This window comes from Astatotilapia calliptera, chromosome 1 (genome assembly GCF_900246225.1).
Source record: "Astatotilapia calliptera chromosome 1, fAstCal1.2, whole genome shotgun sequence".
NCBI classification, from domain to species: domain Eukaryota; kingdom Metazoa; phylum Chordata; class Actinopteri; order Cichliformes; family Cichlidae; genus Astatotilapia; species Astatotilapia calliptera.
Window position 1 is genome coordinate 13,491,171 of NC_039302.1, and position 23,047 is coordinate 13,514,217.

General features: G+C 40.7%; 1 pseudogene; it reads left to right on the top strand.

Annotated features, from left to right (window-relative positions):
• LOC113028785 (uncharacterized) overlaps positions 1 to 22,043 on the top strand; it is an 81,262-nt pseudogene extending 59,219 nt beyond the window's left edge.
• Positions 22,044 to 23,047: the final 1,004 nt, after the last annotated feature.

Consider the following 23,047-nt stretch of genomic DNA (forward strand, 5'->3'; position numbering starts at 1 on the left):
CATTTAGTTTCCTAGCTTAATTTATATGTTCATGTTGTACACAAAATAATAAACTTTTAGCACAAGAAGTCCCCAGAAATCCACAGATTATGATCCAACTGTCTCTCAGGTAGCTACCTGGCAACCGAAAAATACATTGTCATTGCAGCTGTAAGACACAGATATAACCATCCACTCTCAATCAAACTATACTATTATCAAGTGAAGGATTTCATTTAATTTCATAGAGACAGCAGTAACTCATGCACACAACAAATAAAGCAAGTGCTCTGCAACATAAGGCCTACTGCCCATATTTAACAGCATTAACACAACGAGAAAATCGGACAAGATCTGTCATAACCGTTTCTCAGCTCTTTTACAAGTCTTCTTGCCCCCTCTTGTCATTATGGGCTCATGCCAAACAACTGCAAGGACATATGCAAATGACTGTAGCTAACAGGAGATAAGTCTTTGGCACCACCAGTGGGTCTGACAGATGCTACAGACAGACACACACCATAGAACATTTTGTCTTGTAGAGGCAAAGCAGGCATCAGGGCTAAGATTTGGTGGCTTTTGACTGGCTAACGAGATTCTGGCATCTTGACTGCACAGTGATCAGGGTGAAACAGAGCAGTGTGAATTGTCATGGTTCAAATTTGCCATGTTGAAATAGACAGACATGCTGGCTGGCATTTCCAAAAACGATGGAGTCAGTGTTAATGGTATACTTAAGCCATGAATGGAGCTGTTACATTATCCAAAGAAAGATTTTTTTTATTCTCAGCAGATGCTGGGAGTAAAAGCGTATTAATTGAATGATTAGTTGAACATAAATACTGGCTTTGTGTTTTATATTAAACAGCCATTACACATAAAATCAGCACATTACAAGCTAATCTCAAATGGAATACTGCAATATAATAATTTTGTTACTGCTATTTTCACTACCCCTCCAATATTTATATTACGTTATGGCCATATTATGTACACATTTGCTTCCATGTACTACAATTGAACCTCTTCATAGTTTTCAGTCATTTTCTCTATTTCTGTCTGTGCGAATAAATTTATTGTGGCCTTGCTTTCCTTATCAGCATTATACCATTATGGTGTGACAAAATGCCTCAAATGCATAGTACCACACTTATTTGCATCTCATTTTTATATCCATTGAGTAATTGTGATGATTCAACATTTTCTTTTCATAATTGAATTTCATTGAGTGAAAAAAGGTGCACTGAGGCAGAGTGACTGTCTGCCCTATGTGTTCATACATGTGGAAGAATATGTCTATAACTATTTATCTTATAAATTTGTTTTTTCTTTTTCTTTTTTTTTGCTGAGTCTCACTTAGGAATGGGAATCGAGAACCGGTTCTTGTACACAACCGGTTCCCAGCAGTCCAATTCCCTGGAATCGTTAGTCTGCCTGCCTATCGATCCCGCTTATCGATTCTTGCGCTCCCGGTACGATTAGCTGATTTCAGTTCATGTGTCAGAGGAGGAAAATAGTGCCACAGTGTGCAGTGTGGATATGGACATTACTTATTTTTATTGCACAAAAAGCTGAGAGCGTGGTGGTAAAGTAAAGACTGCTCCAGGACAGAAACAACTGCATTACACTGTTAACACAACTTGTACCTGCACAGATAGCATGCTAATGCTAAGTCAAGAGCCCAGAGTGATGTTAAAGTTAAGTGCTCAGTAAATGTTGAAGTGAGCCATCATTTGTGGTGAAATCATCCACTGCTGAACTTTTACAGTTAACAAACTGAAGGCCGCAGCTCCATTTTTACCTGTTCATGTTTCTAAAGTATCCTTGTGGCGATCACTTTAAACTGTGTTTGTGCTGGTGTCATCATTGACTTGTGCTGTTAGCTTTGTGTTCATATCTAAATACTTAGAGAACGATCACGTGTGTCCTTATTAGGATAGGGATTTGGTGTGTGGGGCTGTAGCCTGCAAGTTTGTGTTGCTAAATGGTAATTATGAGACCATGTGTTTCAGATCATTTTACAGAGTAATCGCTGCTTAGCGATGGTGGTGACTCTCAAAGTGGGGCCAATGAAAATTGAATCGATAAGTGATAGTTATTTCCAATGTACTTTATTAATATACGAGAAAACACGACTACATGTTTGCGTTTGATATAACTACATTAGAATCCACTGTCGAACAACTTTAATAACACTGAGTGAATCCTTACTTTGCTGAGATGCATGCTTTGATTTCTGACAACATATTTGATCCTTCTGGGAATGGATGATACCAATCTTTCACAAGTATGTCAATGAGATGAAATTTTTAGCCACTTTTTGCTGGAGAGGTTAAGCTGCTTTGCATTGCATTTTAACATACGTTTACAGATATTCAAATAGATTTAAGACAGGTGACATATTACCCCAGGTCAAAATGTCATGCTTTTTTTTTCATTCCACCTTTTTGGACCATTTCCTTGTTCAGAAATCAGTTTTATTTAGCAGTTGTTCTTCTTAATTGGAAGTACAGTAACATATATAGTCACTTTCAGTATGTACAAAGTGTACTTCTGCAATTTAAATTTAATCCATTTAACCTGTTTGGTTTTACATAGGATGACAATTTTTTATTTGCACAATGTGAGCACCTACTGCTCCGATTACCACTGGAACCACTGTTACCTTCACCCTCCACATCTTCTCAAGCTCTTCTCTGAGTCTTTGGTACTTCTCCAGTTTCTTGTGTTGCTTCTTCCTGATGTTGCTGTCGTTCAGTAATGCTACTTCTATCACTACTGCCGTCTTCCTCTGCTTGTCTACTACTATGTCCGGTTGGTTATCCATCACCATTTTGTCTGTCTGTATCTGGAAGTCCCACAGGATCTTAACTCGGTCATTCTCCACCACCTTGGGGGCGTCTCCCTTTTTGACCTCGGGACTTCCAGGCCATACTCGACAGAGACAGATGAGCACACAGATGTTTTTGTATACTATGCCAGCCACTTGGTTGTGGCGTTCCATGTATGCTCTACCTTCTAGCATCTGCAGGTACTTACAGCTTTCCCAGCAGACTCTTCATGGTTTCCATTTGCGTGTGAGATGCCCATGTACAGTTTGATGTCCTCAAAGTCTGCAATGTTGCCTTCTGGTAGTTCGATCCCCTCAATTCTGAGTGTATATATATATATATATATATATATATATATATATATATATATATATATATATATATATATGAATTCTGAAAATATGTGGTTTACACAGTTTTTGTCACAAACTGTAAAAAGCTGGTCAGTTTTGGTTGTTTCAGATCTGTACTTAAGGTTTAAAGTATGTATCACTGTCAGATTGTATAAACCAGTTCTTTATGAATTATACTCAACACTAAAAATGCATTTCCTTGACAATGTTACACCATGGCGGCAGACAGAGCACTCTGTCTAAGAACCGTGTGCTTGTGCCTTGGGAATGCAAATGTGCTAAACACAGTGAAAACCAATCTCGTTTTTCAGATTCATTCCTGGGATTTTCTTCAGTCTCCACATGACATTAAGTAGCAGGATCGGACCATATTTAGATTTGCAGTCTATCATACCCCTCCTCATCTTAGCCATTCTGGGAGTCCACTCAGATTTTTCCAAAGGGGCCTCCTCCTCATAACCTTTCAAATTAAATAAAACAAAAAAAATAACAGACACAAAAACATTTAAATTAGCTGACATAGATCTATAGTCTGACAACATATAGTTAAACTCTGTCAGACAACTCAGTACAACTCATGTAATGTAATGAACAGTAAATTCCGAGAGGCTTTGCTGAAGCTGAAATGTAGTGTGTCTGACTTCCCAACATTCAAAAAAAAAAGTAGTAATGTTGTAAGGAACAAATAAGATTTGTCACTGGAATTTCATTCTGAAACTCGACCTAGATTAATAGCAGAAACTGATAATTGAATATTGATGAGCTGTTTAGGTATAATTGTTTTTCATCATTGTAAAATTAAAGCATTGTTATTATTGATGTAATGCGGTTGTGTATTTGATTTTTATTGAGGACTTTATGAGTTTGATGTATGACATTAACATCCCTCGTGTAAAAACACAATTTTCTTTATGTATTTTTCCCCATGAATGCTTGAACTATGGTGCAGGATGCATAACACCTCTCTCTGTGTGTGTGTGTGTGTGTGTGTGTGTGTGTGTGTGTGTGTGTGTGTGTGTGTGTGTGTGTGTGTGTGTGTGTGTGTGTGTGTGTGTGTGTGTGTAGGCAATGGGAGGATATTTTTATTTAAAAAATATGATAATATTTGGTCTGACATTTGTGTCTAATTAAAAATATTGTGGTATAGATACGGATGATCTTACATAGCTCTACCCTTCTTGACCTGTCTGTCCCCTGTGTAAAGGGCTATGTACATCTTTAACAATGTAAACAAACATCAGCTCGGCTACATCTAATATGCTCCAGCCTATAGAGCTGTGTGCAAACCTATTATATGTAAAATAGTGCATTAATAAACAGCAAATACTAACACAGTGGCAGAATATGTGCACTGTGACAAATGCATATAAAATTCAAAAAGACGAGGAAGAACAGACGTGAAAGTATCCAATGTAGATTGCATCTATCGTGAAAATCTGTACTTTAAAATGTTATATCATTATTCTCCCTCTTTTGTGTTCTGAGTATTTTCCACTCAAACTAAAAGTAGTCATTAATTTAAATAGATTAATGCTTAATACTGTTTGCTAATTATTGCTTACTGATTTGTACTTTGAACATATTGTAGCGGGTCAGGGCTGTTTGGGGTTGTGTTTACTGACCTCGAACCAATTTTATGTGATACACGGCGCTCGGAAATCTGTCAAATGTTTTAGTACGACTTTGCTAAGCTACGAACCCACACCGCTTGATGGATTGTCGGAGCATTACGGCTATCGTAGGCAGGAACCTCGCAGAGTGATACATACTGTCTCCAACATAATATTACCGTATTGTGTGTGTATAACCTCTTTTTAAGTTTTGTGGCTATTACACATGGTTATGCTGAGGATATGTTGGCCAGTTTCCACTGGAAATGCCTTTTGGTTAAACTGTCAGCAAGGAATTTGCATTTGCACTGTTAAATTTTTATATAACTTTAAACATAAAAAAACAGCTGCTTGTTTAAGTGAAAATACATTGATGGGGTTTTTTTGCACTAATAAAGTTGTGGAGTTGTAAAGTATTTTGTCTAGTGTCAATTATATCGTCAGTTATGTCGTTATCGCAAATTTTCAAATGTATATCGTGATAAATATTTTGGTCATATTGCCCTGCTCTACTCTGGCCCTCCAGTGCGGTCAAAAAAAGGGAACGGAGGGGACCAGAGACCGACAAGCCAGGATTCAGGCAGCTGCCACTCAACAGACTTTGGATGCCGATGGCTCTGGACCATCTCTACTCGCCTCAGCCCCAGCCTCTAGGCCCAACAAACCTCCCTCGACCGAGACAACTCAAGCTGCTGATGACCTCTGGCAGCGCAGCAGCGTAGGTCTCACCATTGACCAGCGGACAAGAATGTGGACATCATTGCCGCTAGTGACGAAGACTGCAGGCAGACGCGGCTGGTCCAGCACACCATCAACACCGGCTCTGCCTTTCGCTGAAGCAGGAGCAGGAGGCTGATGCGACGTTGGCTCAGGTGGGGGCCTGGCTGGAGGCGGCACGACGCCCAGGCTGGACAGGGGTGTCAGGACAGGGGGCCGAAGTGAAGGCCCACGATGGCCTTCTATACCGGAGATGGCGGGCCCCCGGTCAGGGCAAGGGTCTCCTGCAGCTGTTGGTGCCTCGGTCGCTGCAGTAGCAGATGCTCGAGCTTGTCCATGGCTCGGTGGGGGCCGGCCACTATGGGAATGCCAAAACTCTCCGCCATCTCAGGGGACGGTTGAACTGGCCTGGTTGTCGACAGGATGTGGAACTTCATGTGCACTGCTGTGACACCTGCACGGGACGGAAGGGCCCCACTCAACGTTCCACTGCCCCCCTGCAGCAGCAGCACCAGGTGGGGGCGCCGATGGAGACAGTGGGAGTAGACATCCTAGGGCCTTTCCCCGTCACCAAGGCAGGGAACTGGCGCGTGTTGGTGGCCATGAACTGCTACAGGAGGTGGAGGGAGCAGTCGCGGGTGGTTCATGACTACACCCACCAGGCCCAGGCCAGCACCGGAGTTAGACTGAAAGGAGCCTGTGACACCAGGTGCTGAGGGGGAGCTTTCGTGCCTGGCGAAAAGGTTTGGGTGTACTACCCGGTTTGCAAGAGAGGAGCATCCCCCAAGCTCTGCAGTCACTGGCAAGGGCCGGCGGAGGTCGTGGAGCGGCTAACAGACGTGGTGTACCAGGTCCGCATGCCGGGCCCAGGGGCACATGGTCGTGTTGCACCAGGACAGAGTCTCACCATACCGACCACTCGCTCCAGCAGCCGCCGAGGCAGGGGATGCTGGTGGCACCCCATGTTCTGATCCGAGTGACTCTTCCCCCACCGGTCGAGATCGGTCGGTGCGCTGAAAGAAGACACATGGACATTTGCAGGACTTTGTGTTGGGTAATGGGGTTGTCGGGGACGACTGACCCCTTAGGTGGGGGCTATGTAGCGGGTCAGGGCTGTTTGGGGTTTTGTTTTGACAGCTATGTCCTGGCGGCAGCATTATGTTGCCATGGTTACAGGTGACGCTCTCTCTCTGCGACTGTGTGTTTCTGGGTGGAGAGAGTGTTTGTTGTTGTTACGCTAGAGCTGCGCCGAGCGGGTGTGTTAGCGTTGTGTGTTCGTCTGATGAATAATAATAAACAGCTGTGCTCCCTGGCTAACTCTGCGGGAAGCAAGACCAGACGTTACCTCTGTCTCCTCCTTTTCTGAGCTCGCCACAATACTGTATTAGATGAAATCAGTTGCAGGAAGCCTGAAGAGTCACACAACTTTGTCTAAAATCAGTATTAATTTCACCCAGTTTCATTTAATATGTTTATACCAAATATTCCACCTTCCAAGTGTGTTCCACCTTCCAAGACTATTACATGAGAACATTTATAATAACCTTGTTTTCTAGCATTTGAGGTCAGTGTGTTTTTGTAGACTTGGCTTGGGTGCTTGAAATTCAATGGAATTTCAACTGTAAAAAAAAAAAAAAGAGCTACACATAGGCTTAATTGCAATTTCTGCCAGCCAGAGATGAAAGTAACGAGTTACTGTAATCCGATTACTTTTTTCGAGTAGCGAGTAAAGTAAGGGATTACTATTCCAAAAAAGGTAATTGGATTACTGTTACTTTCCCATAAGCACGCTGCATTACTGCGTTACTAAAACTGTGATTTTTTTTTGCGAGAGTGTCTCATGACAATGACGTAAGCGAGTGCGACGTTCGTGGCAACAGCTGTGGATAATATAATGGATAATATATCGAGTGCGGGAGAGAGTATGAGCGTGCAGCGTTTAAAGCGTGGAAGTACTGACCTTACTTTGAGTTTGATTTTGTAAAAAGTGACAAAAACATTAGCGTCCGCTGCTCATTGTGTAGGAAGAAAACTTCTTTTTACAACAGAAAACCCCCTAAACGTCCGAGCAAGCACCAAATACGCTGTCGCTGGAATGTGAAATTCACAGAGAAACTGCCGTATTCTTCCACTGACCGCTGCGGCACACGTGCACCAGGGCAAACCCCCGCCTGCCGCACTCCTGCTATACAGGTGAAAATAGAGCAACAGGACCGCTGAGTCTTTGATTTTACTTATTTTCTGCTGTGTTTTACTTGCATCTATTTGAAAGAGTGAGTGTAAACACAAAAAACGATTTTATTTTATGTGCTGGAATGTGCAGAAAATAGGTTTAAATGTTAAACAAATTTCTTCCAGTCAGAGAATGTTGCATATAATTTAATGTTTGCTTGATGCATAAAGTTAAAAGATTGAAACTAATAAAACAAGTTTTAAAAAGAGACTTTTTCATTTGATTACATTTTACATAATGGGTTATGCAGAAAAAGTAGAATTGGGCTGAAAGCTCTATTGCTTTATTACCTATTTAGGGGATAAATCGTGTTTTAAAAAGTAACTAAGCAACTAATTACCCATGAAAATAAGTAATCAGTAAAGTAAAGGGATTACTTTTTTTGGGAGGTAATCAGTAATTAGTTACTGATTACTTTTTTCAAGTAACTTGACCAACACTGCTGCCAGCAGGAGGAAAAAACACTTCTCCTTTCTTTTTTTGAGATTTAAGAGAATATCATGCAGCAGGATCTTGAGGCTGAAAACAAATGAGATGGGGGACTTTTTGATTCCCTCCAGAAGTGAATGTGTCAGTTTCATATATAATAATTAAAATGCATAAAACCAATACATTTACAGTGGGGCAAAAAAGTATTTAGTCAGCCACCGATTGTGCAAGTTCCCCCACTTAAAATGATGACAGAGGTCAGTAATTTGCACCAGAGGTACACTTCAACTGTGAGAGACAGAATGTGAAAAAAAATCCATGAATTCACATGGTAGGATTTGTAAAGAATTTATTCGTAAATTAGGGGGGGAAATAAGTATTTGGTCACCTCAAACAAGGAAAATCTCTGGCTCTCACAGACCTGTAACGTCTCCTGTAAGAAGCTTTTCTGTCCCCCATTCGTTACCTGTATGAATGGCACCTGTTTGAACTCATCATCTGTATAAAAGACACCTGTCCACAGCCTCAAACAGTCAGACTCCAAACTCCGCCATGGCCAAGACCAAAGAGCTTTCGAAGGACACCAGGAAAAGTATTGTAGACCTGCACCAGACTGGGAAGAGTGAATCTACAATAGGCAAGCAGCTTGGTGTGAAAAAATCAACTGTGGGAGCAATCATCAGAAAATGGAAGACATACAAGACCACTGATAATCTCCCTCGATCTGGGGCTCCACGCAAGATCTCATCCCGTGGGGTCAAAATGATCATGAGAACGGTGAGCAAAGATCCCAGAACCACACGGGGGGACCTGGTGAATGACCTGCAGAGAGCTGGGACCAAAGTAACAAAGGTCACCATCAGTAACACACTACAACGGCAGGGAATCAAATCCCGCAGTGCCAGACGTGTTCCGCTGCTGAAGCCAGTGCATGTCCAGGCCCGTCTGAAGTTTGCCAGAGAGCACATGGATGATACAGCAGAGGATTGGGAGAATGTCATGTGGTCAGATGAAACCAAAGTAGAACTTTTTGGTATAAACTCAACTCGTCGTGTTTGGAGGAAGAAGAATACTGAGTTGCATCCCAAGAACACCATACCTACTGTGAAGCATGGGGGTGGAAACATCATGCTATGGGGCTGTTTTTCTGCCAAGGGGACAGGACGACTGATCCGTGTTAAGGACAGAATGAATGGGGCCATGTATCGTGAGATTTTGAGCCAAAACCTCCTTCCATCAGTGAGAACTTTGAAGATGAAACGAGGCTGGGTCTTCCAACATGACAATTATCCAAAACACACCGCCCGGGCAACAAAGGAGTGGCTCTGTAAGAAGCATTTGAAAGTCCTGGAGTGGCCTAGCCAGTCTCCAGACCTCAACCCCATAGAAAATCTGTGGCGGGAGTTGAAAGTCCGTGTTGCTCGGCGACAGCCCCAAAACATCACTGCTCTCGAGAAGATCTGCATGGAGGAATGGGCCAAAATACCAGCTACTGTGTGTGCAAACCTGGGGCCCGTTCTTCGTACGTCGCTCACTACATCCAAGATCAAATGACACATCCAAGACCAAACCATCGCGCTAACCGTGAGCTCGCTAATCCGGTTCCCCGAACACACCTGTTGTTGACGATTAGTACAGCTGGACGCAGTAATGTGACATCACTGGGTGTCGTAAAAGGGGCTACGCATCGATAGTAGAAACATTGATCGGCAACCCGCTGATTGGTCGGCGAAAATGTCGAAGGGGCGCGCTCGGTATTTTCCGGCAGCAGAGCAAGAACTCTCGATTGAGGGATTTCAGGAGTTTCAGAGTTTAATTAAAACGCAAGGGAACACTGCAAAGGCTGCAAAAGCAAGGAGAGAGGGCTGGCAGGAAGTTGCTGACAAATTAAACTCGTAAGTAATTCAATAATAACAATAATAATGGAGTGGGTTTATATAGCGCTTTTCAAGGCACCCAAAGCGCATGACAATACCACTATTCAGTCACTTTATTATTTATTCATAGATTTATTATATTACACTATATTATCCAATATTATATTACATTATATTATATTGTTATATTATATCCCCTTTCACATTAGAGCCACAACAGGACCCACTAGAACATGGGAACAAGTAAAAGTGGAATATAAGAATATTCTACAGAATGGTAATATTTATCACTTATATTGCTTTTCGTCTCTTGGAAAGAGACCCTGAAATAATCTATTTGTTTGTTCATAACAGCAACCAAGAAAAGGGCAGAGCAAAAAAAAGACAGGTGGTGGTCCTGCACCCCCTCGTCAACAAGTTGGTTAAGTGAATAATACCCTCACGGGAAAATCGATATCTCTCTATGAGCACACTGTCGCGCTGAGCTAAAGGATCCTGTCTGTCCCGCAATATACGCTGGATTCTGAGGACTCTCCTTATCAATCTTGCACCTTCTGCAATGGGTTTCTCGCGTAAATGGACAGGACATGGCTGCGACAGACTTCCCAAATCCACCTTCGCTTTTATAGCCGTGGTCTCTCATCTTGATTACACGAAGTGATTTGCAATTACTACTCTGAAATATGAATTACATCTGTAATAATCACATACATGTAATAGAATGTTAATAGTACATTTCCCTTTTTTAGGAAATGACCTGTATGTATCTGTGTGACATCAATAAAAGGATCAAGTGCTGCATTATCTTTAGTTACATTGATGTTATTTATTTATGGTGAAACAGTGGTGGAATATCGCTGTTGCTTTCGTATAAATGAAGCGGACATACCTGCGTGGCCGCGATCTAATCCTGTTTACATAAAGTAAACCTGCTCCCGAGCAGGTTTACGCTTACGGCTCTGTTGCTATGACAGCAAGTCCCGGATGAGTTTCGGGGAACCGAACGATCCAAGATCACGCGAAATCGTCAACAATCTAATCCAGCTAACTTACTTAGCGAGGTACGAAGAACAGGCCCCTGGTAAAGACCTATAGTAAACGTTTGACCTCTGTTATTGCCAACAAAGGTTATGTTACAAAGTATTGAGTTGTATTTTTGTTATTGACCAAATACTTATTTTCCACCCTGATTTACGAATAAATTCTTTACAAATCCTATCATGTGGATTCATGGATTTTTTTTTCACATTCTGTCTCTAACAGTTGAAGTGTACCTCTGGTGCAAATTACTGACCTCTGTCATCATTTTAGGTGGGGGAACTTGCACAATTGGTGGCTGACTAAATACTTTTTTGCCCCACTGTACTGTAAGTTTTCTTTCTTTATCGTGTGACATTTTCTGCCAGTTGTCCCATATACTCCTACACATTAAAAGCTGATTCTTGCAAGAAGTGACTTTTCTGTCTCTAGGGGACCCCGTATATATTTATATATAAATGTATATAAATAAAACCACTTTTTTTTACATTAGTAATTCCTTTTGTGCATAATTTTATATTGTTTTCGAAAATAAATTAAATAAAGCAAAAAAACAACCTAAAGAGCCAGTTGGAAGCCTAAAGAGTCAGCTCTTTTTAATGAGCCAAGCCGAAAGAGCCGGTTCTCTAAAAAGTGCAGGAATTCCCATCGCTATAACAGAGTAGTTAGCAAATAAGTACAATTGTATGATTTTTCTTAAGCAATTCTTACTGACAAATCTGGATTAGTGACTGAGAACTGTAAAGAATTTGACATAAAGAACATAGTCTTAAACCATAAAATACAATTTTAACTAGCATTTTTGTAAACAAACAAACTACTAAGTACAATGAAATACATGGAATCTTTTTTCAGTAGAATATCAGTATCTTTATCACCTGGCAATTGCACACAGTGAAGTAAACTGGGTGGAATAATTAGAATAGGTAATATGACCTTTTCTAATTTGCCTTACTACCGACTGATGGCTAGTAGTGCTTCACTAATTAGAATTAAAGAGTAATCTGATGAAGCACAACTGACTCAATCAAAACAAAGTTTGAAGTCAATACTATAATTTTATCAGAATTGCACTGGATGTAATAAATAAGGCCATTAATTCCAAATACAGTATGATGAATGCTGCTTGGATCAGTGACTTTGGGAGAAATAGCTTTTTCTAGCAGAACCACTAAAGAAGAGAACTAAATCTCTTTGACATTTAAAAGGACAGATTCTATTCTGTAACTGGCTCTATCACCTCATTGCCTGTGGCATCCTGATAAAAATCACTTAAGTCATTGATTAAAATGCAAGCAGGTTAATGCTAGAGGTGACTTTTCCCGCTTAGCATAATTTGCTTATTACACAGGCAAATAAACAAAACATTGATCACAGTGGTCTTTACAAAGAAAGTAGATTAGAAGGAAGAAACCAGGATTAGGTACATGTGTGCAGTCTCAAAACAGTCACAGTCTACTCTATGGGAATTATTGCTAACCATATTACACATATACAAACTAATGACTGTTTGCATGCTTATGAGTCTAACAAAGTAATAATTAGGTAATTGGAAATAACTGGGAGAAATATGAAAAAGCAACCTTTCTAGAGGCATGGTATTCAGTAATTTAAAAGAAAAAGATCTACAGATCACAGTGGAATTTGGTTTTTCATTAAAGCACCTAAAAATAATTTCCTGTAACTCAATATCAATCTTTTGTTTAAGCATTATTGTCAAAGAATCAGCACTATCACACTCACTGCCCATCTTAAAAGCTGAGCACCTGCTGACTAAAGCAATAATAACAACAACAACAACAATCTTTATTTAAAAACCTGCCAAAAACACTGTCAGGAACGCTTGCAACACATTTAACACACTGTCACAGTTTGTTCAAAAAAACTAATTGCCAGGGTCCAGTGGAAAACAGTTCAAAGATTTTAATGAATACCATTAAGCAAACAATAGGTGACTATTTGCAGTTATTCAAAGAGGAGATTTATTTAGAAGCAAAGAATCTCAAGTCTGTGTTTCTTCACAGGATGAGTTACTCCAAGGTTGACAAGCAGGTAAAGGTTTCTTGTTTTCACAGGTTACAGGGTTCAGGTAAGTTGATGCAGTCTTCACGGGTTTATTAACAGGTTTTCACAGTCTTTTCTTGGCAAGGAAGTAGGAGATTAACTGACTTCACAGATTTGAACTTTGATGAGTATTTCTATGTTAGAAACAGTATGACAGCTATGTTTCCCCAGAAGCCAGGCAGGCAGGCAGGCACGCCAGAGTAAACTCAGACGGTGTGGCTTAGCAATTCAGCAAGGACTGGGCAGGATAACTGGGGCTATATACTGTTAGTGATTATAGATGAACATCAGGTGTGTCAGTGGAATCTAGGGCAGCCACCCCTACAGGCAGAAGAAAAACAAAGCGAATGCAGGTCAGCACCTGAGAGGACGAGGAAGACCATGGCACGTATAGCCACATCGTCAGTAAGCTAATCTAAAAGAGACACTACTCCATAGTTCAGTGTTCCTTGTTCTTTCATCACTGTTCCTGTATATGTTTTGTCACTTTGCTCAGGAAAAAAAACAGAAGCAAACACTGAACTGTGTGAAGAATGAATTCTAAGCCATCTTTAACAGTAACAGGTTTGTTAAAGCATAACAACATGATTATCCTACTGAACCCCTGCAATCACTTGTTGAAATAATTATGTCAAAGGACTGTTAAAAGGAAAAGACAATACATCAGACTTTTAAAATGTGCTTACATCGTGCCTATCAGAGGATTGCCAATAAAAGTTAAATATCTGGAACAGAGATTTAAAAACCAAAATCTCCACAGAGGGTTGTAAATCAGAGAGACAGCGGGGGAGAGACTGAATATATTGTAATATCATCTATTGTGCAGAAGAATGACTTCCCCTTTTTATTTGATTGTCCAGCCCTGAATTAGAATAGATTTCTATTTATCTTTTTTCTTTCTTTGTATGTTTTCCCATTACTGTTTCAAAATCGATTGTAAATATCAATGGGTTGTATGAAGGGTTAAAGATTTTCATATAAAAAATGGGACACAGACTCTAGTGTTCCACCACCAAATCCATTTTGGCACTAGTTTAGTATAAACTAGGATGCCGTTCTTCAAAACTCTAGACACAAAATTCAAAAACGACTGCAAAAATATACAGAATTTTCAAATGTACACAGAGACAGGGCAGTAGTAAAGCAAACCGAGAAAAATGCGATGCTCACAGAAATATCTGGGGCTACAATCGAAGTACCACGACAACATGGGGCCAGTATGTTGTTTTATCAGAAGGTCGTGTGGCTAAACACAGAGCTTGTAGTATTCCTTGATGAGTTAACTCTGGATTCATCAAGACTAGAGCAGTTGCCATGACCTGTGTTATTGTGAGGGACACAGTCAGGTGTCACCATGCTCGATGGTTGGACAATAGCGCACAGTTAACCACCCACTAGACCCTGAGTCTACTATCCTTTCCTCAAAGATATATTGAGAATTGTTTCTCCACATGGAGGTGGAAAATGTTGTAATAGGCACCTGCTTCAACAAAGGACCTTTAACTAGCTCATGGATGAGGAACTCAGCAACATCACAGCAACCCACTGTCAGGGTGGGATTTATAGAAAGAACTTTGCCTCAAAAGTGTTGCAAATGTATACAATATCATCCACAAGTGTAAGCTAAGATTTACAAATGTGTACAGAGATTTGTATGTAACTTTTGAGGATTCACAAGCACATGCTTCAATCCACACACAAATATACAGCAATCTGATCACACGTGAAACTGTTTAACAAATGTGTACCTCGAAACCTGAATATATACTGATTAGTTACACACAATTTATTAAGTTCAGCTCACAAATCTGATTGTTCTACGGTTTGAAAACCTTTCTGTGGGTACAAATGTCTCAAACTACATGTACATCTCGCTCACTCACTTACAATACTTGTAAACAAATCGCCTCATACGCACGGATCACCCTGCATCCCCACTTGAGGTTTTGAGCCCGATTTCCGTCTGCCAGCTCTGCTCAAATCCAAAAAATTACGCTGCTTTTAATTACAGTGTAAAACTGTGTATACATGCATTTGTGTTTTGTTTTTAAAGCTGACAGCTTTAAATTTTTCTCAATATCCCACATGCGCATGCGACATGATCTGTGGATTAAATTTTTGTTTACGCTTGTAGATCATATTGAACACATTTGCAACACTTTTGAGGCAAATGTCTCTCTGTATGTCTTCATTACAACTAAAGGTTCTTTCCAAGATGTCTGGAAAATGAGAACTTTCATTTTGATATGGAGGAGAGCTGGTGACTGAATCCACATGACATAGTTGACAAGTTTTTTTTTCCTTTTCTTGCTGTATTTTTGGGAAAAGAAAATGAAAGAAAAACTGAAAAAAATGTAGTTCCAGATCCAGCAAGCTCTATTCTCCTATTCTGAAGCACTAACCAGTTGAAAAGTGATGCCCCATGCGTGTCACGCAGTTGGGTCCTGACCAAGCATCAGTATGATATGAGATGGGAGTGAGAATGTGTTACATTAAGGAGACAGGCACAGACATGTGTCAGGCCAAGTCTGCTGAACTGTAGATGTCTCATTTTTCTTTGGCATGGATGGTCTGAATGCCTCCTTTCAGTTTTACAAATCAGACTGCAGTCATTACTAAAGCAAAAGGACATGACACCTGCCTCGATTTTCATCAATGAACTTGTGCCCTTAATTCTATTAGTTCAAAAGACCTTTCAGTGCTGGTGTGAAAGACTCTGGCAATGACTACATTTGTAATAGTATTAGGAAAAATATGAATTAAGAATAATATGAAAAGGCCAACACATGAACTTGACAAATGACATATCTCTGGGGTAAGATGTCTTTAAAAAATACAGAGGATGCAAGGAAGTCCAAGACAACATCACAGTCCAATATTGCATTACTTAAAAATTCTGAATAGTACTGATAGCATTGATTCAGTTATTTCATAATAAAGGAGCCCCTTCCAAATACAGAGTGTATAAATTAACATACTTTCAGATGTTTTGATGATCTTTAAGCCATAATTACCCAAATTTAAACAAAACAAAGCTCAAAGTATTTCACTTTACATATAATGAATATAGAGTTAAAGTTTGCCTTTTACAATTACATTACAAAAGTTAAACTTTTCATTATTTTCTACATATACACCGAAACAAGGGGGCCGATCGTGGCTCAAGAGTTGGGCGTTCGTCTTGTAATCGGAAGGTTGCCAGTTCGAGCCCCGGCTCCGACCGTCTCGGTCGTTGTGTCCTTGGGCAAGACACTTCACCTCTTGCCTACTGGTGGTGGTCAGAGGGGCCGGTGGCGCCAGTGTCCGTCAGCCTCGCCTCTGTCAGTGCGCCCCAGGGTGGCTGTGGCTACAATGTAGCTTGCCATCACCAATGGGTGGATGATTGTGTATAGTGTAAAGCGCTTTGGGGTCCTTAGGACCAAGTAAAGCGCTATACAAATACAGACCATTTACAAGCTACTTGCCATCACAAACTGTGATGGCAAGCCACACATGGTAAGATCCACACCTCGCCACTAGTTTGCATCACTTAATTTTACTTTACAGTCACTACTTTACGTATATTTTACTTTTTGTCCAATATATTGATTTTTTTTTTTCCGTCACACCTTACAATGTCTATATGGAGTTCACACATATCAACACTGCAAGGTCAAAGTTCTGTTTTATGTTATATTAATACAGTGGTGTCCAACTCCAGGCCTCAGGCCTGCAGTTTTTAGATATCACCCTGGGTCAATACACCTGAATCAAATGATTAGTTCATTACCAGGCCTCTAGAGAACTTTGAGAGATGTTGAGGAGGTAATTGAGACATTTAGATGAGCTGTGTTGGATCAAGGACACATCTAAAAACCTGCAGGACACTGGCCCTTGAGGCCTGGAGTTGGACACCCCTTTCTTTTTTTGAATTACCTGGGGGTTTGGCTTCTCCTTCCCAGTTGGCAAAAGGTGTGGCAAAGGGCTTGGGGATCTGAAGTATTGCTGACAGCCTCATTGGACTGAACCACATGCTTCATTGCCTGGTGGGTTTTGGAGTTTGTTTAATTGTGTAACTGTGTGGCCACTACCAGCTCCACCACCATCATCAAGTTTGCTGACGACACCGTCGTGGTGGGCCTGATCTCTGATAACAACGAGACGGCCTACCTGAAGGAGATTAGGAATCTGGAGAACTGGTGCCAGAGGAACAACCTCCTTCTAAACGTCAGTAAGACAAAGGAGCTGATAGTGGACTTCAGCACTAAGCAGGAGAGGAACTACCAGACCCCCGTCATCAACGAGTGCCCAGTGGAGAGAGTGGACAGCTTCAAATACCTCGGAGTTCACATCACGCAGGACCTGTCATGGTCCTGTCACATCAACACCGTGGTGAAAAAGGCCCGACAGCGTCTCTACCACCTCAGACGCTTGAGAGACTTCCAACTGCCCTCCAAGGTGCTCAGGAACTTTTACTCGTGCACCACAGAGAGCATCCTGGCGGGAAACATCTTAACCTGGTTCGGGAACAGCACCATGCAGGACAGACGAGCTCTACAGAGGGTTGTGCGGTCAGCTGAGCGCACCATCCGCTCCGAGCTCCCTGACCTGCACTCAATCTACAGCAGGCGGTGCTGGACCAAGGCCAGGAAGATCGTGAAGGACCTCAGCCATCCCAACAACAGACTGTTCTCTCTGTTGAGGTCAGGAAAGCGATTCCGCTCCCTGAAGACCAACACAGAGAGACTGAGGAGGAGCTTCTTCCCGCAGGCGATACGGTCTCTCAATCACACCACCACACAGTACTGACCCACACATATGGTTCTTACACACACACACTGGACTTTCTGGACATTGTTTTTGCACAACACTGGTCACTATATTCTTCATTTCCAGTTAATACTTGTACAGCTGCTGTTATTGTGTATATATTTATTTATATTTAGATTTCTTCATACATTCTTATATAGTTCTATATTGTGTATTTTGTTGTACAGTTATTTTATTTTCAACTTTAATTTATATATTTTATCTTATTCTTCCCAGTTAAATTTACCCTTCATTCTAATTTGTGTTGTACAGTTATTTCATTTTTAACCTTAATTTATATTTTATTCCTTCCTAGTTAAATTTACCCTTTTTAATTTTTCATATTTATTTCCTATCTTATTCATAGCCTTTCCTTTTTTATTTTCTTTAGGTCACGAGCAGTTGTCCAAGCATTTCACTACATATCGTACTGTGTATGACTGTGTACGTGACAAATAAAATTTGAATTTGAATTTGAATTTGAATTGTTAGCTGGTTATATGGCAGCCCTTTTGTTTTCCCCTTGTGTGTTATGTGGTTTAGCTAAGCTAGTACTTAACTTCCCTTATGTGTCATTTCAGCAGGTCAGTTTGGCTTACATTTGTTTGAGGCTTTGTTAGTTGTTATTTTGAGCTTAGTTTATTGAATTCCACCTCTTTTATTGGTCTGCCTGTTTAAATTTTTGGCTTTGGTACTTATCTTTCATATTTTGGGTCAATAAAACTCCATATTTTTGAGTTAAACACTTGTGTCCTCTATCCCTTACTGCTTGGTCCCTGAGAACAACCAAGGAAGAAAAGGGAACAGAAAATGCAGGTACCGTTTTGGTTTTTGAAGGGATGTAAAGGCTATAGTCCGCATTCAAAGTAATCTTTTGGCCAATCTTTCAAATAACTGTGTTCAGATGGAAACCTGCATTGACCTCTGAGGTCTTAAAATTTGCACTCAAACAAGATAAGACAACTCAAATAAATGAACATTTAAACAATGGCTATCTGTATAAGGTGTGTAATACTAAGTTTAAATTGGAGAATTACAAGTCTTTGGCCTTGGTACCACAGTGGTCAAAATAGTTCTACATAGTTCACAATGAATCTGTTGTTTTTCAATGGGTTCAGACATAAAAGACACCAGCAGTAAAGATATTTCCATCTTTTTTCTTACTTTTTTTCTTTTTGGTAAACATTAATGTAAAATTGCCATTACTATGATATTACTGTGTTTTCGAATTATAGCCTAACCTTTTTTTTCTGGGAAGTGGCAGACACATTTATCAGCCTGCCTGCCTTTAAGTCTGGTGGGAGGTGGGACTGTTCTCATAATGTAGAATACATTAATAGCAGTGACTATTTTTGAAGCATTTTTCACTGAGTGATTGATGTCGAGGAGTGCTGACTGAAAAGTTTACTACAGTTATAGCATTTTTTTCCAGGTAGTGATGGGATGGAGAAGGATAATAGCTTTTCTTTGTTAAGTTTTACAGGATAGGGGGCGTATTTACAGCATGTATCATTGCATTCTTTGTCGTGTTACACAGACTATATTAAAACATATTAAAAATATATTAAATATTAAATAATATTAAAAATATATTTTTAAAAATTGATCAGTATGGAGGCCCTGCGACAGACTGGCGACCTGTCCAGGGTGTACCCTGCCTCTCGCCCTATGACAGCTGGGATAGGCTCCAGCGCCCCCCGCGACCCTGAAAAGGATAAGCGGAAGCGGATGGATGGATGGATGGATGGATGGATGGATGGATGGATGGATGATCAGTATGGAAAAATAAGTAAAGCTGCATCAAACAAAACATTTTCCCACATAATGTATCCAGAAAGAAGATAAACAATTCAATACTTTACCTAAAAAAAATGTATCATTATTATAAATATGAGGAGCCAAATGTATGTTTAGTATTTTTCTTAATACTACTGATTGTATATTGTTGTTTATATCACATTGTGACATATCTACTTCAGGTAATTTGAACAAAATGTGTTACGGTGATTGTGATAGCTTCAGATAATCTTTAGATAATATTCTTTTCCATCATACTCTTACAGCATCATCATTAAAACACAGGCGCCATCATTCTGTTGTTAAAATTGCCCCACTAATGAGCCTCTTTACTTCACTGCTTAAATGAATGAAAGAACCCACCAGCCTGATCAGTGTTCCTCTCTCATATAAAAAATACCACACACCACAAAACACCCACCTTACACAGATGCAGTCATTTTCAGTTGTTGGCTAGGTCATTGTATTGACAATGCTTTCCTTAGCCCCTTGCTCCAAACTTACTGCATCAATGATAAAAGGGTGTCTTGCTTCAAACTACATTGTAAAACAGAACAAACATACAGTAACAATAAATCATCATTCAAATCAAAGTCATACTTTGTTCTTAGCACATCATAATTGTTAGCTGAAAATATATGAAAAATCTATGAACCTTTTTTTTATTATTTTGTTATATTTCGTTGGTGTTAAGCTATTTTTAAATGAGTTTTGTGTCACAGCACTGTGATATAGGAGAGCTTCATGACATTTGCCTTTTCCCCAACACCATAGCATGATAAATACAGACTAAACCATCACTGCTTCTGTTGCAGGACCCTAACAATGCCTGGGTAACTTGTGGATAGTAGAACAGAGTAGAACCTCTGTTAGAATTTCCTAACAATTTGTTATCCTGTGCTGAAATTAACAAATAATATGCTTTCACTGGTGACCGAGGCCAAACCGACTAGCCTCTTGTTCCAACTTTTACTCACTAATGAGTAAAGGTTTTGCATAGTTAGTAATTTACTCCACATTTATTTGATTTAACTGCTTCTAATGTGCATCAAATTATGTTTAATAAAATACCACTATATGCAAATGGAGATTTTATATTAGGTTTTCAGGGACAATCATCCAAATGCAGGTGATGCTTGTGTAAAGTTATGGTTAACAGAATATGTCTGTGAAGGTTCTCAGTCATCCAGGTCATCGTAGTCAAAGGAGCTTGCAAAGAAAAGTGTCTGGACTTCTTTAAGTTGCTTGAAGACGTTTCACCTCTCATCCGAGAAGCTTCTTCAGTTCTAAGGTCAAATGGTGGAGAGTCCCAGATATAAACCTAGTGGGAGTGACCCCCCACAGAGGGACAAAAGGACCCCCTGATGATCCTCTAATCGCCTGAGCCAAGGTGGGAAACTGGGCGTGGGTCCCAATCAGCCAGAGTTTCGGGTGTGTTCATTGTGAAACCTGGCCCCACCTTATCATGCGATTTCCTGAGGTCAGATGGCCCAGGATGTGAGTGGGCGTTAAGGCGTCTGGGAAGGGATCTCAAAACTGGATTATAGATGGCAGAGAGTTGGTGTCGTAAACCCCCGCCTCTGTTCAAAGATGGTCGCTCACAGTGGACATAGATGGCTTCTTTCACTCCTCTTTCAAACCATCTGTCCTCTCTGTCCAAAATGTGAACATTGGCATCCTCGAAAGAGTGTCCTTTATCCTTAAGATGCAGATGGACTGCTGAGTCTTGTCCTGTGGAGGTGGCTCTTCTGTGTTGTGCCATGCGCTTGTGAAGTGGCTGTTTGGTCTCTCCGATGTAGAGGTCTGAGCATTCCTCGCTGCACTGTACAGCATACACCACATTGTTAAGTTTGTGTTTTGGAGTTTTGTCTTTCGGGTGAACCAGTTTCTGTCTGAGCGTGTTGCTGGGTCTGAAATGCACCGGGATGTCATGCTTGGAGAAAACTCTGAGTTTCTCTGATACGCCGGCTACATAGGGGATGACAGTGTTGTTGCGTCTGTCCTCCCTCGCTGGTGTCTGATCTTCTTTTCTGTGCCTCTTTGCTGACTTTAAGAACGCCCATTTAGGATAGCCGCACGTTTTGAGAGCCACCACAGGACAAGACTCAGCAGTCCATCTGCATCTTAAGGATAAAGGACACTCTTTCGAGGATGCCAATGTTCACATTTTGGACAGAGAGGACAGATGGTTTGAAAGAGGAGTGAAAGAAGCCATCTATGTCCACTGTGAGCGACCGTCTTTGAACAGAGGCGGGGGTTTACGACACCAACTCTCTGCCATCTATAATCCAGTTTTGAGATCCCTTCCCAGACGCCTTAACGCCCACTCACATCCTGGGCCATCTGACCTCAGGAATTTGCATGATAAGGTGGGGCCAGGTTTCACAATGAACACACCCGAAACTCTGGCTGATTTGGACCCACGCCCAGTTTCCCACCTTGGCTCAGGCGATTAGAGGATCATCAGGGGGTCCTTTTGTCCCTCTGTGGGGGGTCACTCCCACTAGGTTTATATCTGGGACTCTCCACCATTTGACCTTAGAACTGAAGAAGCTTCTCGGATGAGAGGTGAAACGTCTTCAAGCAACTTAAAGAAGTCCAGACGCTTTTCTTTGCAAGCTCCTTTGACTATGGTTAACAGAAGGCTTTTCAGGGAGTTTTTAGGACAACTGACAACAACAAATTACAATAGTCCCGCTTAGAACTAATGACTCTATTAAAAGACAATAAGAGATTTTGGTCCATCAAGCACATGGTAATCTGCTCTTACAGCTATGATTGGGGAAAAAAATATGTGTGCTACATTTTAAATTTAAAAGTAGTAAAGAACCATTTACCAAAAGATTTCCTACTTGTAACCCGGGTTAAAAAGATGCATAAATAGTAAAAGATAAGTGAAATCTGAGAATATAAATATCAAAGAGTTCATTTATTTAAATTTTCTTGTATATTTAAAAAGGTAAGAGTTCATGTAAAATGATTAAAAACATGTTTGCATTGTTTAAAATAAGTTATCTTTCTTTTCTTGTGAATTGTTTGTGAGAACTGTAATTTCCTACGGGGGTAAGGTCTGTGAAGGTAACACAGGGTGGAGAAGGAAAAGGAAAAAAGAGACGAGAGCGCGAGAAGAGAGGGCGGTGGTGCGTGAGTTACACGGAGCATCCGGAGAAGTTAGCTTGTTTTTATGTACTAAGAGTAAGTGTGTTTTGACTTTTCGGACAGATAAGTCACAGTGTCGGTAGGCTAGTGACATAACCCGTAAAGTTTCAGCGTGAGTCTGCTGGACTGTGTGCTTTGTTTCTTGCGGCCGTGCACGCATTAAGTTAAAGTG